The sequence below is a fragment of the Tenrec ecaudatus genome, chromosome X, assembly GCF_050624435.1.
Source record: "Tenrec ecaudatus isolate mTenEca1 chromosome X, mTenEca1.hap1, whole genome shotgun sequence".
NCBI lineage: Eukaryota > Metazoa > Chordata > Mammalia > Afrosoricida > Tenrecidae > Tenrec > Tenrec ecaudatus.
The window spans coordinates 21455645-21475293 of NC_134548.1; the positions used below are offsets into that span (position 1 = coordinate 21455645).

The following is a 19649-nucleotide window of genomic DNA, read 5'->3' on the forward strand; positions in this document are numbered from 1 at the left end:
CAGAATGGGGTTTGTCATCAATCTGTATTTCTCTTTTTTTGAAATGAGAAAACCACTGTACACTTTAGTTTTTCCCATAGCGCTGTCCTTGTAAGCTGTGTTCAATTTCACATTTTCTTTGGCATTTTTCCCAAGCAGGAAACAAAATTTCATAACCACACGCTGTTCTCTTAAATCAACCATCACCAACTGGACATCCCTTTTTGGAAGGGTTGTGGGGAGGAAACGAGCCAGTCAGGTTCCAGTGTAGCAACGATGAAACATATAACTTTCCTCTAGTACCTAAATGCTTCCCCCCCCACACACACACACTATCATGATCCCAATTCTACCTTACAAATCTGGCTAGACCAGAGGATGTACACTGGTACAGATAGGAACTGGAAACACAGGGAATCCAGGACCATTGGTGAGAGTGGCAATACCAGGAGAGTGGGGTGGAAAGGGGGAACCAATTACAATGATCTACATATACCCTCCTCCCTGGGGGACGGACAACAGAAAACTGGGTGAAGGGAGATGTCAGACAGGGTAAGATATGACAAAATAATAATTTATAAATTATCAAGGGTTCATGAAGGAGGGAAATGAGGTTTAAGTGGAGAACAAATGTTTTGAGAATGATGAGGGTAACGAATGTACAAATGTGCTTTATACAGAACTTTTAAAATAAGTTTAATAAATTTTCTGTTAGAGTAACTTTTTAAAAAATCACACTTTGATAAGGAAGATAGCAACATAGGAATAGAAAGCATGCTCTTTCTCCCATGGTGGCTGGTGATTTTGAACTGCTGACCTTGCAGATCACAACCCAACATATAGCCACTATGCCACCAGGGATCCACAAATGAAGTGCTTTAGAGTTTAAACTCTAACATAGTGACATTTAGGGAATCCAAAGGAGTGACACGGACTGATACTGGGCCCTAATCACTTCCATCCCACCATACTCACAAGGCAGAGATTCCATACCTGGGGGTGGGAGAGTGGGAGGGAGCATAAGACATAAAGACCAGGCACTACTACACTCAGTCCAGTGCCCGTTTAGTGTGAAAAAATTTTATTTCTTTATTTTTTAAACTTTTCATTGTGAATTGAGTGAAGGTTTTTAGAGCATATCATCACTTTTATGTTCAATAATTCAGACACATTTTGTTTCATTTCATTGACTCCGATCACTAATTTCAATGTAATGTCATTTACCCCACTTCCTCCCTGTGTTTCCAGTTGTTAGTCCTTCTTCTGGCCCAACTCTTCTGGACATTGTCTTTGGGGAGTTGTTGCCCATTTGATTTTAAATTGCTGATCATGCTGAGGTGCGAGTACTTCCTAGGTTTACTGTAGATTCTTGTTAGGTGTCATTGAGTTGGTTCCATCTGAACGCGACCCTGTGTATAGCAGGATGAAACACCTCCAGTCTTGCACCATCTTTCACATCGTCCTTATGTTTGAGCCCACTGTTGCAGTTGAGAGTCTTCCCCTTTTTCGCTACCCCTCTACTTTACCAAGCATTATGGCCTTTGGAAGATGGCTTACTAACAACGTGTAATATGCAGATGACACAACTTGCTTGCTGGAAGTCAGGGGGACTTGAAGCACTTGCTGATGAAGATCAAGGACTTCAGCCTTCAGTATGGATGACACTCAATGTAGAGAAAACCAAGATCCTCACAAGTGGAAGAAAAGGTAGCATCATGATAAATGGAGCAAAGGGTGGATTTACGGATTTCATCTTGATTGGCTCCACAATCGATGCAAAGGGCACATTGCATTAGGTAAACCTACTGCACAAGATCTCTAATGTGTTGAAAAGCAAGGATGTTGCTTTGAAGGGTAAGGTGCACCTGACCCAAGCCATGGTATTTTCAATGACCTCATCTGCATGTGGAAGTTGAATGTTGAATAAGGAAGATTTCAGAAAAAAAATCGATGTGTTTGAATTATAGTGCAGGCAAAACATATGGAAAGTACCATGGACTGCCAAAAGAATAAACATCTCCCCAGAAGAATGCACTTCAGAGGACAGCATTGAAGCTACAGCTTGGGGAGGAGGGCTTGTCTGATTAGAGCACACAAGAGAAACAAAGAGGGATGGAGAGAGAGTGGAACACATCCTGGCCCACCAAGCCCCAAGGATGATATTCCTGCTCAGAGCAGACTATGCACAGAGAGAACCATAGGGCCAGCCCCATCATGAGACACGACATCCCTCACTGACCCATAGCGCTTTGAGGGACAACTCTGGAGGCACAGTGCGGGAATTGTGCCCTCTCTGACCCTGTCACACAGGAGCAAAACACTAAGGGCATGCAGCAGAGCAGCAAGGGGAGCAAAGCAATGAAGTCCCTGGGGAATACTGGAAATAGACTTCAGGGACAGAGTGTGGCACCCCATCAGACTCGACTGGAAACCACTCCTAAAGGTCAAAAACAGACCTGGAACTATTTATAGGCTTTTCCTTTTTGGTCATTGGCTTTCTTTTTGTTGTTGTTATTTTGTCTTTGGGGTTTTTTTATGTTGTTGCTGTTGTTGTTTTGTTTGTCTTCCTTTGTTGTTTTTCTTGGGTTTGCCTGGATCTTGTGCTTACTAATGTCTCTGCATGTCTATCTAGATAAGATAAGTGGGATAAACAATTTGGAGAAGAAAACAAAATGACGGACAGTTCTGGGAGACGTGGGAGGAGAGGGGGGAGAAAGAAAGGGGGGGTGGGTCAACCAACCCAGGGACAAGGGAACAACAAGTGAACTAAAATCAATGAAAAGGGTGTAGATGGCCTATTGGGGCTTAATCAAGGGCAATGTAACAGTGAGGAATTGGTGAACCCAAATGAAGGCCGAACATGATAGTGGATGAGAGGAAAGCAAAAGGAATTATAGGGAAGAACTAGGAGGCAAAGGACATGTACAGAGGTCTAAATACAGGCCTGTACATATGTAAATAAATTTATATATAACGATAGGGAAATAGATCTATGTACTTATATGTTAGGTATTAAGGTAGCAGATGGACATTGTGTCTCGATTGAAGTACTCCCTCAACGCAAGAACATTTTGTTCTAATCCTGCATTCTGTGATGCTCACCTTCCATGATCGCTGAAGACAAAATGGGTATATAGCAAATGTGGTGAAGAAAGCTGATGGTGCCTGGCTATCAAAAGATATAGCGTCTGGGGTCTTAAAGGATAAACAAGAGCCCATCTTGCTGAGAAGCAACAAAGTCAACAAGGAAGAAGCACACCAGCCTGTGTGATCATTAGGTATCGATGGGATCAGGTATCAGACATTTAAGACCCAGAACAAAATCATACCAGTGTTAACTGGGGGTGGGGGTGCAAGACCCAAAGCCCATCTGTGGACAATTGGACATCCCTTACAGAAGGGTCACAAGGAAAAGATGAACCAGTCAGGGTGCAGTATAGCACCGATGAAACATGTAACTTTCCTCTAGTTCTTTAATGTTTCCTGCTCTCCCACTATCTTAACCTCAGTTTTACCTTACAAATTTTACTAGACCACAATATGTACACTGCTACAGATAAAAGCCTGAAACACAGGGAATCCAGGACAAATAAACCCTTCGGGACCAATGATGAGAATAGAGATATCAGGAGGATAAGGGGAAGGTGGAGTAGAAAGGGGGAACCGATCACAATGATCTACCTATAACCCCTTCCCATGGGGACAGACAACAGAAAAGTGGGTGAAGGGAGACAGAAGATGATGTAAGATATGAAAACAATAATCTGTAGTTTATCAAGGGTTCATGAGAGAGGGAGGGTAGGGGAAGAAGGGAAAAATGAGCTGATACCAAGGACTCAAATAGAAAATGCTTTAAAAATGATGATGGCAACATACGTACAAATGTTCTTGACATGATGGATGAATGTAGGGATTATGGTAAGAAATGTAAGAGCCCCCAGTAAAAGCATTTAATAAGAAGAAGAACAAACAGATCTGTCTTGGAAGAAGTACAGCCAGAATATTTCTTAAGAGGCAAAGATGGGAGAACTTTATCTCATGTATTTGGACAAGTTTTTAGGAGAGACCAATCCCTGGAGGACACCATGCTTAGTTGAGTAGAGGGGCAGCACAAAAGAGGAAGGCTTTGGACATGATGGATTTTCACAGTGGCTGCAACAATGGGCTCAAGCATATGAGCAGGGCTGTGTTTCATTCTGTTGTAGGCTCGCTACTATGAGTGGGAACCGACTTGAAGGCATATAACAACAATGTGAAATTTATCTTGATGCACATTAATTCAGCCTTCTGTTGATTCCTTTTTACTCCTTTGCCCTTTCAATGTATTGTTATTTATTTCAGAAATCTTAGTGTTAATCTTTTGGATTTCTATTTGTTGTGTTTGTGTAGTTTGTAATTTTCCATGTATTCTGTCAGTTTGCTGTTGTAGTACTTTCCAGAATCTCGCTAATGTTTTTCTGTGTTTTCCTTGATTTCATTTGCATCTTTATTGATCTGTCAGTCTGTTGGCAATACCTAAATACCATATTTTTGGAATTCTTTATTAAATACTTCCAATGCCACTTCTTCCTCATAAAGAATTCCAGACTCTGTATGTCCGTTCGTTGTTGGAGCCATTCTATCTCATATTTCCTGTGAACAGAAGTTATCTGTTGCCACGGAGGCATTATGGTGTTATTATATTTACTTGATGATTTTTGGTGTGTCCTTATGCATTTACCGCCTGACTGCTGGTGGGTGTGCTAGAGAAATGTAAGCGTGTGCACAGTTCGCTCCTTCCTGTTCACACAGCATAGTTGATCATGAGTTTCACTGGTGTTGGCCACTGTCTATTGATAATCTGGTGGTGTAGAAGGGTGTAGTGACCCTCACCTATGAGGTGGAGCTGCGGGAAGTCTGTGTGTTGCTCAGCCTTGTAGCATGGTTACTGTCGCCTGTTTGGTAGGACAGAGGACCAAGATAAATCAATAAAGACAATAGGAACTAACAAAAACAAAGAAGAGCAAAAGAAGAAAACAATAAACAACCAAGCAAGGGAAAGCTGGTAGATAATCGTAATAAAAAAGAATTTAATAGGTAAACAAGCAGCCCTCTAGCTCAGAAGCAACAAAGCCCACGTGGAAGAAGCACACCAACCTGCGTGATCACAAGGTGCCGAAGGGATCAGTTATCAGGCATCAAAGAACAAAAATCATATCATTGTGTGCTCACCTCCCTGATAGACTCGCTGAAGATATATGGGTGCAGAAGCAAATGTGGCGAAGAAAGTTAATGGTGCCCGGCTATCAAAAGATATAGCGTCTGAGGTCTTAAAGGCTTGAAGGTAAACAAGGGGCCATCTAGCTCAGAAGCAACAAAGCCCACATGGAAGAAGCACACCAACCTGTGCGCTCAAAAGGTGTCGAAGGGATCAGGCATCATCAGAACAAAACATAATACCATTGTGAATGAGGGTGGGCGTGCGGAGTGGACATCTCCTTAGAGAAGGGTCTTGGGGAGGAGACGAGTCAGTCATGGTGCAGGGTAGCAATGATGAAACATACAACTTTCCTCTAGTTCCTAAACACTTCCTCCCCCCACCACTGTCATGATCCCAATTCTACCTTACAAATCTGGCTAGACCAGAGGATGTACACTGGTACAGATAGGAAATGGAAACACAGGGAATCCAGGGTGGATGATCCCTTAGGACCAGGGTGTGAGAGGCGATACTGGAAAGGTGGAGGGAGGGTGGGATGGAAAGGGGGAACTGATTACAAGGATCTATATATAACCTCCTCCCTGGGGGATGGACAACAGAAAAGTGGGTGAAGGGAGACGTTGGGCAGGGCAAGATATGACAAAATAATAATTTATAAATTATCAAGGGTTCACGAGGGAGGGAGAAAAATGAGCTGATGTCAGGGGCTTAGGTGGAGAGCAAATGTTTTGAAAATGATGAGGGCAATGAATGTACAAATGTGCTTTACACAATTGATATATGTATGAATTGTTATAAGAGTTGTATGAGCCCCTAATAAAATGATTTTTAAAAAAGAAGTAACAAGAGAGAAAATGAAAATGGGAGGAATAGAAAAAAGTACAATAAACAAAACTGAGGGATGGGAGAAGAGAAATGACAATAGTAAAGAAAGAAATTAAGGGGGAAAAGTAAAGGAAAGAGGAAAAGGGGAAATGAGGACTAGATTAACACAGAGTGAAGGATAGTAAGAACAAATCAAAAAGTAAGGAAAGAGAGAGAAAGGGGGAAAAAGGATAAAACTAGGCTTGGACCTAGAGAAGGGAAAACTGTGGGGAACAACAGGGTACCTGTTATGGGTTGACATCCTCTGCCTGCCAAGGGGTTCACGGTGCAGTTCATGGTGGTGGGGGGTGGGGTGAAGGTTGGTGTGATTTAGCCGGTTCACCACCAGTGTGGTAGAACCGATACCCAATTTTGAGTTGAGCTCAGGGAACCGATTGCTGAAATGGCACTTGTAATCAGGGTTCTTTCTGAGGTGGGTGGCTGGCCAGCCCCCTAATGTGGACATCACCCATTTACATTCCTTACTTTTTAAAAACATGTACCTCTTTTATTGTTCTTATTTAAGTACTAACTGTATGAAATAATAAACCACCTTTTGGTATATCTTTTTTTTTAATTTAAACAATTTATTAGGGGCTCATACAATTCTTATCACAGTTCATACATATACATACATCAATTGTATAAAGCACATCTGTACAGTCCCTGCCCTAATAATTTTTTTCTCCTCTTTTCTTTTTTTACATTTTATTAGGGACCCATACAACTCTTATCACCATCCATACATATACATACATCAATTGTATAAAGCACATCCATACTATCTTTTTTAATTAATACTTAAACCTGTCATTAGGTTCTTAAATTATATCAATCCCACCAAAGGGTGAAGGGGTGGGTCACCCAGTCCTAGATGGAGTTCCTATTGGCCTAGATGTTGCCTGGGGTCAGGGCACTTGATTCAGAAAAAAAGATGATGTGGAATCAGATGGGGCTAGAGGCCAGAGTGCTTGTTCCCCTAAGAAACTCTTTGGGGCCCAGTTGTCAGCTGAGGTGGAGAAGCTGGTACAAAGGAGTTCCTCCTCACCCTGGAGTAGCCAGGGACCCAGCACTGTGTGCTCTGCTGGTCTGCTGAGGTGGAGTTCAAGGGCCTGCAGACGTGGGGGTTGTGCACTAGGAACCTTCTCCATGAGAGTGCAGCTCTAATCGTGGGCAGAGCAGAGGCTGTGTGCAGGGTGGGGGTGGGGGTATCACTGGCTACTTGGTGGCTCAAGGTAGTAAAGAAGGTCACCTTTTGGGTCACCAGAAGGATGCGAAGAACAGGGAGGGCAGCATTTTTGTCAACGCCAGACGTTGATGTGTACATTTTTGTTGTCGGGCCACTGTCTCAATCGGGTGCTGCTTGCAAAAGTTTGAGATGGCTGTGCTGCACCTTTCACCTGTCTGTCTCCTCACTTGTCGCTTTTGTTTAGCTTCTCCTCCTCCTTGGTATTCCATCATTTCTCTATCCTTTCCTCAAAAGGGTTCCAAGATAATCCTCCGCATCTATTTCCTTTGGTCACTCATGTCTTTGTTGTAGAGGGTCTGTATGGTATGGCTGCCTTGTCAACCATCTCCTTGTGCCTTTCTTTTAAATGAGGGTATCACTGTGGGAGCAGCAGGCTACTAGTTCCATCATCCAACTCAGGTGTAGTAGTGTAGAGAGAGGCTAGCCAGGGAGAGAGGCAGGCCATCAAAACAGAAGCCTCCGGGTAAGCTATTGAGGAACTTTAATAGGTAGCTTAAATGGTGGGTTACACAAATGATGATTTGGAACGTAAACCCCCACCTAATTCACCATTTAAAAATAGTTAAAAAGACAAAAGGGAAGATTCTGAAGCTCTCCCCAAGGGAAAGATGAATAGTTGGACCTCACATGACTGCTTCAGAACTTTTAAGTTAGTCTACTTTGTATCCACAGATATGTATATTTGTAATAAGTATGGGGAAGTTCATGCCTAAGGTATGGTTGAAAATCAAGATATCTTCCTAGTGAGCCATAAAGAAAACAATAGCATCATGGAATGCCAGGTTGTTAGAACAAATGAAAGGGTAGACCAGCTTCAAGTTTCACAGAATCAGGGAGAGACAGTGAAGAACCTTCCTGGGATGGGAACAAACCCCAAAGATTGACAATAGCGTGCTTCTAAAGGGGACTCAACTGCCACAATGCAATGTATGCCCTCCAGTGATGGTAAAAAGTAATAGTGTAATAAACTTGCAATTAGTGGAGAGTTAATCGCTGGGTGTGATACCGATAGAGGTGGACCAGTCAGAAGCTAACGTTTTCATTAGGGAAATATTCAAAGACAGCATGACTAACACTCCCATCACCGTGTGCAAGTGAAAGGATTGGCACTCCTACCAATTAGTCAGTCTCCACTCACAGGGAAGAAGTGCTAGTACAGGAGTGGCAGGTGGAGAAATGTCCCTCTTCATGTGGTGCCTCTTTAGATCCACAGGCATGCCCAGATCTATGCCCCTTGAGGAGTACCATAAGAAACCGTATCAAAACCAAAAAACCCAATCCACTATGAGTGGATTCGACTCATAGTCACCCTATAGGACGGAACAGAACCGTCCTTGTGGGTTTCCAGGGCTGTAACTCTTTAGGGAGGTCGAAAGCCTCAATTTTCTCCCAAGCGGTCACAGTTGAGTTTGTTCTGTTGACTTCTGGTTAGTAGCTCAATGTATAACCCACTACACTACCAGGTTTCAATTGTTGTGGTTAGGCGCCAAGTCGGTTCTGATGCATAGCGACCCTATGTACACTGCCTGGTCCTGTGCCATCCTCACAGTTGTTCGTATGTTTGAGCCCATTGGTTCGTATGTTTGAGCCCACTGTGTCATTCCATCTTGTCGAAGGTTTTCCTCTTTTCCGCTGCCCTCTACTTTACCAAGTATGATGTCCTTTTCCAGAGACGAGTCTTTCCTGATAACATGTCCAAAATACATGAGATAAGTCTTTCCATTCTTGCCTCTAAGGAGTATTCTGGCTGTAGTGTTTTAAAGACAGATTTGTTTATTCTTTTGGCAGTACTTTCAAGATTCTCTGCCAACATCATAATTCAAATAATGTCGATTCTTCTTTGGGCTTCCTCATTCAGTGCCCAATTTTCACACGCACATGAGCCGATTGAAAATACCATGGCTTGGATCAGGCACACCTTAGTGCTTTTCAGCACTTCAAAGAGGTCTTGTACAGCAGATTTACCCAGCGCTCCGTAGAAGCTGCATACCGCACAACAAATCTACTTCACTGAAATAATCCAGTTATTTTACGAGGCAAATAAATAAGCTCTGGATTTAGGCGGGCTCAGGATCCAGAGTTGCTATGCCATATTTCCTAGAATGTCTAGTTTCAACAAAAACATATGAGACTCACAAAGACAAAGGGGTGACCCTTATGAAGGGAAAACATCAAGCACCAGAAACGGCCACCAAGGGTCCAAGAGATTGACACTAGCAAAAGAATTCAAAGACGTTATCTGAAATGTTAGAAGAACTAAAGGAAATCCTGTAGAAAGCTTGAAAGATATGATGACACTGTTTCATCAAATAGAGAACTTAATTCAAGTGATACAAAGCCTAGAAACGAACCAGAGGGAAAGCCGAGAGTTGAAACATATAACTGAAATGAAACACTGAAGAAGATTGACAGTACTTTCGAACTGTCATAAGAAAGACTTCACAAATTTGAGGACGGGCCAATAAGAATTATGCACTCTGAAGAACTGGAGTGGGGCGGGGAGATTAAGGAAAAATTAGGCTCAGAAATGAGGAACATCATTAAGTGTACCAATATCTATGTAAGAAAAAGGAGCAAAAGGGGGAAATAACCACACAACATTGTTGAAATAATATGAAGGACATCTAAATAAATCAAAAGACTTCCTCTGTTCTTTGATCAGAGCACTTAACAGCATCATGATTACACATGGCTCTGCTAAGTGCAAGATCAGTAGTTCAAAACCACCCGGGGCTCTGAGGGAGAAAGACGGAACTTTCTAGTCCCATCAAGAATTACAGTCTCTGAGAATGACGAGGGCAACAAATGCACAAATGTGCTTGGCACGATGGGTGGATGGATGGATTGTGATAAAAATTGTATGAGCCCCCCAATAAAATGATTTTTAAAAAAAGAGGATTTACAGTCTCCTAAACCCACAAGGGCAGTTTACCCTACCCTATAGGGTCACGATGCTTCCGCATCCACTCGATGGCAGTGAGGTTGGTTTGGAGGGAGCCTCCAATGCGGCTCTTAAATAAGCTCCCTAACTTCCCTAGGCTTTCGTTTTCTTGTCGGTCGAATGAGGAGGAGAGTTCCCTATCCGGTGACCCCCAATCGTAAAATTATTTTCGTTGCTACTTCATCACTGTCATTTTGCTTCTGTGATGAAGCGTGATGTAAAATCTGATATGCAGGACGTGTTTTCATTGTTACAAATCGAACATCATTAAAGCATAGTGATTCATCGCAAAACAATTGTGACCCACAGGTTGAGAACCACACTGTTCTAGGGGCTGCTGAGCTGCTTGATTCATCTTAGCAGTTGGAGAGACTCAGGCTACCTACCACCCAGGCGGAGGCAGCTGGAGAGCAAAGGATTTTGAGAGAGTCATTTGAATTCCTGGATGCAGTCAACTTCAACATTCCTATCACCACTTTGTTGGAACACTCTGAGGCGCACATACGTTTCGTGCCAAACGCAAGGTAAGCCTTCTTTCAATGACGATTTGTTTTCTCCTGTGTTCATGGTTACACGATAGTTTCTTTGCCTTGTAGTTAAAAATTGTTGACCAATGCATCTATGTGTGGGTAGTTAATTTTCTCTGAAATGTGATAAACTGCGTCTGTTGCTGTAGATCATTGCTAGGTTTAGGAACATCTTTATAAGAAAGCTGTCTTTCCTTGTTTTATCTTGCTGATTTTTTTTTTTTAATCCTGTGCTTGGTGCGAGAAGTCTGTATGTTGGCGCTTCCTTCTCTGTTCTCCATCTAGCTGCTCTCTCATTTGAGCTCTCCTCCATCTCTAGACGTTGCAATTCCTTGGACTTAATCATAAGAAGCTGGCGACCCCTCGGCTGTGCCCCCCCCAAGGAATGGTTTTCGGCCATCTCTAGACCAGGGGGTCTTTCTGGCCGCAGTGCTGGTGGTACACACCCTACATGACTTCTTATGACACTGACTTCATGCTGCTGTGCAGACCGACAGCACTGGCGTCACCTGGGAGTTAGTTGGAGCTGCAGAATCTGGGGCCCCATCCTGGACCGCTGACTCACCATGAGCAAGTTCGTAACGTCCCTGAGGGGCTTGTGTGCATATTAGTTTGCGAAGCTCTGCTCTGGAACGCAGGCTCCATTGAACTCATATTCAATCCAGCTTTTGGACTCCTAAAATCAGTCTTTACAGCAAAACTTTCCCGAACTCCTCGCCAAACTGTCTTCTGAGTTTGAACCTAGTGGTGTAAAGCTCTGCCCCTCACTACTTTATTTTCATGTGATTCCTGCCCCTTGATGTAGTGTTATTATCATAAAGTGGGGTGCCATCGCCCACTAGGGCGCTAAGAGCCTTGTTTGCACAATTTAGACTTTATTGAAACTTAGTCTCCTTCGTCAGCCTCCTGCTGTGTCCTTGGCTTGCCTCACCTTTGAGAGAATTAGAAAACTTTCCACAGCTTGGCCAGCTGCTTCTTCCTGTTTTGCTCTCAATTTGGGGTGTTTGTTTCTGTTTGCTTGATGTCTGTGTGCAAAAACAAACAAAGGCACATTGGGGTTTATTTCAACAGAAGGCACAATTCAGATTTGTTCCATATGATACACTCTGAATTCCTGTGCCCTGTAATTGCTGAGTATATTTTTGCCTTAGGCTGTCATGTCAAATGGTCACTTTTTAAAAATATACTTATTTCGTGTTCTTTTGGGGGTGGGAAGTCATTCCTTTATATAGATATGTTTTATAAAAGGGTCATTGTTGAACATGTGGTATGATTTCAAGAGCTGCTTTGCCAAATGTTAATGGACGGGCCATTCCGTAAGGTAGTAATGTATTATATGTACTCAGAATGAGTCAGAATTGATTCTATGGCAATGCATTTATAAATGATATAAACCACTACAATTCATTGGGTGGTTTGTGGCAAGGTGCCAGTCCAGGAACTCTTTGTTACCCGTCTGTGACAAGATAAATACCGAAATTGAGATTAAGTTGTTCAGAAACTTTTATAACATTTGACAGAATAATTTTATGTCTTATTGACTGTAATTGTAAAAAAAATTGAGCTGGCGTTTTACATGTCGTTTTTTCACTTCATTTTTATAGTACTTTACATTTATTATATTTTACCAAAGTATCATTGTGCAATAGCTTGGGAATTACAAAAACAACAACGACAACAACAGCAAAGCTAAAAGCAAACCCTTCACAGCAGATAATCTGAGCAGCATTGATATAGGACTATTCCCTAGCTTTGAGCAATGTGAGTTAGTAAAAATGATAGAATGAAAACAATCTTCCTCTGTCCCCAGGAGGGAAATTTGAAAAATATATCTAAATAACTTTTGGGTTAAAGAAGAAACGGAAATGAAGATGTCAAAATAACTCTGAACTGAAGAGCAACACCATACTATCTATCAACACTTGTAGGACGTAACTAAAGTGGCTTAGAGAGGAAAATGAATGTTGTAAATGTATATGTATAATAGACAAGCATTTTTGAAATCAGTATGATATAATTGCTCAGACAAGCACGGTGTTAGAGTGAATGCTAAGAATCTGTACCCAGAAGACCTCACCATATAAAAACACAACTGGACAGAATTCTGTTTTCATCCCACAAATCAGACCTGGAGTTGGTGGATGACCCAGGGCTGGTCAGCAACATGCCAAACTCAACAGACGCCTTTCAGTTGCATGTCCAAAGTAGCTGTATCGAGTTGTCCTCATCTCATAGCTATCAAAGACAGACAAGAGCCCAACACATGCATGTTAAAAACACAAAACCCTGAAAGAGGTACACAACATCTCTTCACTTGTTCTATTGGTCAGAACTTGGTCATTGGCAAGGTTGGATTTTTCATAGCGATGAAACCGTGTGTCCAATTACAAGTCTATTACTATAAAAGAAGACAAGAACGATCATTGTGAGGCAATTAGCAGTCTGTAATAACAACAATAGTCGATAAATAAATTCCAAGAACACAGAAGAAAGAAGATAGCAAACCTAAAAGCAAAATGTAAACATAAAGAAAAGGTGATGATCAATACAACTAATAGAAAATAATTTTTAACTAGGCTAATCATGCAAGATTGGGGGAAATGGAAGGCGTAAGAGACAATGATAGGCGTGGGGGGCTACAATGATAGGTCAAGGTATAAGAACTCAGGGAGCATCAGCGCCATCTCTTCCTGGAGGTGGCGGCGAGGTCCGTTTTCAGTGAATGGTTTACCCTGCCAAGCGGTTCTGCTTAGTGCCAGCCATGGAGGGCGTGCGCTGGGCCTTTTCCTGTGGCGCTTGGCTGCTGAGCAGAGCCGAGTGGCTGCTGGCGGTGCAATTGATCCAGAGGAGAAGGAGCATATTGGCCACTTCGTCTTTGCCCGCAAAGGCAGCCATAGCTGGTTGTCTGACGATAAGGAAATTGGTTGCAGAGAAATTGAATATCCCTTGGAATAATATTCGTTTGCAAAGAACGGCAAAAGGAAAACCAGTTCTTGCAAAGGACTCCTTGAATCCTTATCCCAATTTCAACTTAAACATTTCTCATCAAAGGGACTATAAGGTACTTGCTTCTGAACCTGAGCTGCAAGTTGGAATTGATATAATGAAGACTAGCTTTCCAGGTCGCGGTTCAATTCCAGAGCTCTTCCATATTATGAAAAGAAAACTTACCAAACAAAGAGTGGGAAACCATCGAAAGCTTTAAGGCCGAATGGACTCAACTGGATATGTTTTATAGAAATTGGACATTGAAAGAAAGCTTTATAAAAGCCATTGGTATTGGACTAGGATTTGAATTTCAACGACTTGAGTTTGATATATCCCCATTAAACTTGGATATAGGCCAAGTTTATAAACTCATTTATTCCTAGATGGGAAGGAAGGGAAAGAATGGGTATTTGAGGAAAGCAATATTGATGAGCATCTTTTTGTCGCAGTAGCTCTTAAGAAACCCGATGGATCTAAACATCAGGATGCTCCATCGCAAGATGATGCTAAAGCTACCCAGAGGCAGGTTAAGATTCTGACCTTCACTGATTTGCCATCCTCTGCTGTTCCTATGACACCTGAAGCTCCTTCACTTTGGGACTGTTTTTTGCTTCACAGAAGCAACACTAATACAAATGATACGATATCCTGATATGATTTCCTGAGTAGCAAAGAAAAATGAAAAGTTCGTAATCTTTGGTGCTCACTGAAAAACGAATACCTAATATCAAATTTTATTTTCAAAATAGTAAACACCACAACCACCTTTCCTATTAAAAAAAAAGACTTCCAGTTCAAGATTGTTCAATTAAACAGGCTTACCTTTTATTTCTCTCTTAAATCACATTGGCTTGACAAACAAAAAGAATTATAAAAATATGCTGGTCTGGGGGTAAAAAATAGAAAACAAAAGCATTTAGATCCTCTTTGTCAGAGATAACTACTTCCAAAACCTTGTAGTATTGCCTTTCAGAATTTCTTCTTGGCAAATTAAATTTCCAAACAGTTATTTTTTTAAAATGGGAACATTTTTGCGTGTGGTGTTTGGTTGTTGTTAACTGTGCATCTGTGCTTCCTATATATCAATAAATATAATTCTGTGGCATCAAAATAAAAAGGACTCAGGTAAATAGTATGAATCACTTTATAGAAATACATTGGAGCACCCATTATGCACTAGGAAATTTTCTAGAATAAGACAGATTTTCTAGAACAAGGCAAATGAATTTAAGAGGAAGCAGAAATCAAACTTAACCTTTTTTAGGTAAAAATATTTTTAATGCTACTTTGTATGATCCCCCAAACTTAACAACCATGAATGAATCCACACAATAGGAAGAAGAAAAAATCCCCTAACACACACACACACACACACACACACACACCAGGTCCAGAGCGGTTGGTTTTTTTTTTTTCAGAGAGTTTTAAAAATTTATTAATTTATTTGTTTTTTTTAAGGTCATTTTATTGCAGGATCTTACAGCTTTTATAACCATCCATCCATCAATTGTATCAAGCATATTTGTACATATACCATCATTATTTTCTAAACTTTTACTTTCTTTTGAGCCCTTGGTATCAGCTCCTCATCCCCCACCCCACCCCTGTGATCCCTTGATAGATTATAAACTATTATTATTTTCATATCTGTCTCCCTTCCCCCGTGGTTTCTGTTAATCATCCCCCGGGAGGGTGTGTGTGTGTGTGTGTGTGTGTGTGTGTGTGTGTGTGTGTCATTGAGATCGGTTCTCCTTCTTCCCCTCCTCTCCCCAACTTCCCCCTACCCTTCTGGTATCAATACCCCCATTTCTGTTCATGGATTCCATGTGTATTGTGAGCGCTTATCTCTTATCTGTACCTGTGCACATGGCTCCAGTCTAACCCACACTGAAAGGCAGTATTAGGGTCCTCATAGTGAGAGGTGAGGAAGCCTCAAGGAATCAGAGGATTATTGTGTGTTTCATCAGTGTTTTACTATACCCTGGTTGATTCATCCCTTCCTTGTGCCCCCTCTGTGAGGGCATGTCTCATTGTCTACTGTTGGGTTTTGGGTCTCTGCTCCAAGCCCCCTCCTTCTCAACAATATGGTTTTTTTGTTTGTTTGTGGTCTCCTGATGTCTGTTACCAGGTCCTGATGACACCTCGTGATCACACCAGCTGGTGTGCTTCGTCCGTGTGGGCTTGTTGCTTCGCTGCTGGATGGCTGCTTGTTCACCTTCAAGCCTTTAAGACTCCAGACATTATATCTTTTCATAGCCAGGCACCATCTGCTTTCTTCACCACATTTGTTTATGCACCCATTTTGTCTTCAGAGATTGTGCCGGGAGGGTGAGCACCACAGAATGCCAGGTTGTTAGAACAAAATGTGCTTGTATTGAGGGAAGGTATGAGCAGAGGTCCAAAGTCTGTTCACTACCTCAGTGTATTGCCATATAAATATATGTACCTCTTTTGTTATGCATTAATGTATTTACATATGTACACACCTATACTTATACCTCTATCCATAGCTTTGCTTCCTAAGTCATCCTCTGTTTCCTTTTGCCTTCCTCCTGCCCACCATCACGTTCCCCCTACTTCCTCCTCTTAGTACTTCTTCGCAGCTAGATTGCTGTAGCTCTAATATCCACAGGAACTCTACACCCTCCTTGTTGATTTTAATTCCCGAGTTGCTCCCTTGTCTATTGCGTTGTTTGCTCACCACACCCTTTGCTCCCAACCTTCTCCCTCCAACACCGTCCGGGACCATCCGTCCTGGTGCTTTCTCCTCGAGCTTACTTCCCATGCCTGTCTATATCAGTAGGCAAACCAACAGTGACATACACCAAACAATTAGAAAACAACAGATTTAAAAAAAGAAAAAAAAACATGCATAATTCCAGGTCTATCCACCTGACCTTTATGGTGTATCTCCCCCTGGTCCTGGGGGAATTTAGGAGCTGCCCCTCCTAGCCTGAAGTCTATTTTGGGGGCTCTTTAGGGGCTTTGTGGCTTGGCTTGGCTCCAGTTGCTGCTGTGTTATGTTTCCTTCTTGGTTTGCCCTGCTGAGGGGGGGTTCAGACCATCCTACCTCTCTGCTGTGTGCCCCCAGTCTTGTCCTCTGTCGCAGTAGGCTCCAGTAAGGCGACAGCATGTCATGAGTGGTTGTCGGCCCTACAGTCCTCTCTGTGCTTAGCAGCTCTGTGCAGGGACCTTGTCCTCTGTAGTTGGTATGTCAATATGGGGTCTGGGCCAACAGTCTCTTTCTCTTTTTCCTTCCTGGCTTGCTTCCGTGTAGGTGTGACATGTCGGCCCCTTTCGCACGTATTTCTAGGGAGGGGTCAGTTTGGCTGTGGTTGGGGCCAGCTCAGGGTTTTCTTTTACGATGTTTTTTGCTGCTGAACTCTTTAAAGAAGCTAATTTAACTTTGCTATCAAAACTGGAAAAGGGTCTTACATAGAAAGAAAATTATAAACTAGTATTTATAAGCATCGATGTAACAATAACGCTAGATGAGTGAATAGCTAGTAAAAGAGAATGCTACTAAATTGCTTTTTATTAAAGAGGTCAATAGCATTCCTTTTTATTATTATCTATTACGGTAGTATATCAAGATTATCTTATCAGGTAGAGTTTAAGCAAAGAATGCATGGATAGTTTAACTTCAGAAAAGCTGCTATAGCAAACGCCTACCTGAGTAGGTAGGTTAAAGGAAAAGAACTGTCTGTATTCTCAAGGCCGCCCCGGGCTGGTTTTAGCAACTGGTCTGCAGGCTTTGGCAGCAGCTAGGCAACAAGCTTCAGGAACGTTCCAAGCTCACCCCTCCCCACAGGCATCCGGCAAACACCCTCCCCGCAAGCCAAGATGCCTGAGAGGAAGGTGAAGGAGGAGCCCTAGAAGAGATTGTAAAGGGAAACCTTCCCTTGCAGAAGTGGAGACCAGCCAAAAAAGGCAGCAGGCAAGGATAAATCTTCCAACAGAAAAAGGAAAAGGGAGCACGGTGAAAACAGACTGAAGTGGCCAACCAGAACGGATTCCAGGGATCTCCGTAGAACCTCCTCCCCGGGGGTGAAGGGAGACGTCGGACAGTGTAAGATATGACAAAATCATAATATTTATAAATGATCAAGGGGTCCTGAGGGAGGGGAGAAGGGGAGCGAGGGGGGAAAATGAGGCGCTCAAGTAGAAAGCAAATGTTTTGAGAATGATGAGGACAACAAATGTACAAATGTGTTTGACACAATGGATGGATGTATGGATTGTGATAAGAGTTGTACGAGCCCCCAACAAAATGATTTTTTAAAAAAAGAAACTGAAGATGATTTACTTGCCAAGCTAGAGACAACGAAAAATGATTGTCCAGCCTCTGATGAAGCAGGAGAGAGAATCCAAGTTGGATTGATCTTTGTCCACCGTGTCTTATCAGTGGACCCTGTATCTCCCTTCCTGTACAATCCAGAGGAATAGTTTTTTTTACCAACTATTATGTGAGTGCAAGTTTTTTTAGTAGGTTTAGAAACATTTTTAAGAAGGAAGAAATCCCACTTCATCCCATTTTTTGATAAGTGTAAATGCATCTTTTTTTTAAGACTTGAAATAATTTGCTAGTTGTTCATTTTTTTATACAACCAGAAAAGAGTGGGCTGTTGAATGGTGGGAAAATTCGACTGTCTTAGGTGCCAAGATATCATTCCATGGGATTGGGTAAGATTTTGTGTCCTTAATACAAAATGGCGATTTAGAATCACCATAATGCGTTTGTATGACTTGAACATTTTAAATTATGTTAACATGATCTTTTCCCCCTAGTAGAATTGTGCCTGCAAACCATTCCCTGATTGTGGCTTACTTGTCAGAACTGTGCATTCTGTAACACTTTTGGTCGTGGGAGCTAGTTTTTCCCGATTACTTTGTTATATGCTATGAAAGGCTGAGAATTGGAGGGTGTAGTGTGTGTGACATTACCTTGTGAATTAGTGAGATTGCTGGTGTAGCAGCATATCAACATTTGAAGGTATTGGTACTTCAAAAGCTCTTAAGGAAAATTTGCCTCCAAATTTAAAGCTGGAAAGTCACTGGAATTTGGAAAAGAATTATGACTACATTCCATTTTAGAATCTGGGTACATCCATGGAAAAATCATATACAAATTGTTCACAATGTATTTTTATTAATCCTCAAAACAATAAGTTAGCAATTAGGAAAAAAAGTATTTCAATTCAATATTAACTCCTGATGAAAGTTTTTTTTAGCAAATTAAGGCTAGAAGAAAGCCTCCTTAGTTTGATGAAAATTTAGCTACCAAAAACTATCAAATTTCAAAGTTCGGAGGCGGGCTCCTGTGCTTGCGCACGCGGAAAAAAAAACACACTATCAAATTTATGCTTAATGATAAAACGTTTGAAGCATTTTTTTTAATGTAGGCTGGGAACAAAGTGAATAGAATAATATTTTATACCCAGTCATTTTCCCAAGCCTGTTTTAATGTCCCAAAGTTTAATGAACAGAATAAGGAAGCTGCCCTGAACTGAACTCAACACTTTGGAAATGAAGCATTTTTTAAAAGGTAGAACCAAATTAAAGATATCTACCATCTTTACTTTCCTTCAACATTGTCCCGGCCAGTGTAATTAAACAAACCAAGCAACTGGAAAAAAGAGTCACTACCATTGAGTTGATTCCAATTCAACAAGATCTCACAGGACAGAGTAGAATTACCAAGGCTTTAATTTTTTGTGGGGGTTAGAAATCTTCCTCTTTCTCCAGTGGAGTGCCTGTGAGTTCGAACTGCTGACCTGACAGCTAGCAATTCAACACATAACATACTACTCCAGCAGGGCGCCTCATAAATCGACAAAGGAACAAATATAACAAAGATTTCAAAAGGAAGAGTTGAACTGGCTGTTATTTACAGGGCGTATG

At 41.8% G+C, this 19649-nt stretch overlaps 1 non-coding gene and 1 pseudogene across 1 annotated transcript; one reads left to right on the forward strand and one right to left on the reverse strand.

The window, feature by feature from the left end:
• Nucleotides 1–13482: 13482 nt before the first annotated feature.
• LOC142433198 (L-aminoadipate-semialdehyde dehydrogenase-phosphopantetheinyl transferase pseudogene) lies at nt 13483–14400 on the forward strand (annotated as a pseudogene).
• Nucleotides 14401–19142: 4742 nt separating this feature from the next.
• LOC142435344 (small nucleolar RNA SNORA36 family) lies at nt 19143–19274 on the reverse strand. Its single transcript, XR_012781416.1, has one exon. It is a non-coding gene; the product is annotated as a small nucleolar RNA SNORA36 family (small nucleolar RNA).
• Between the last annotated feature and the right edge of the window lie 375 nt (nt 19275–19649).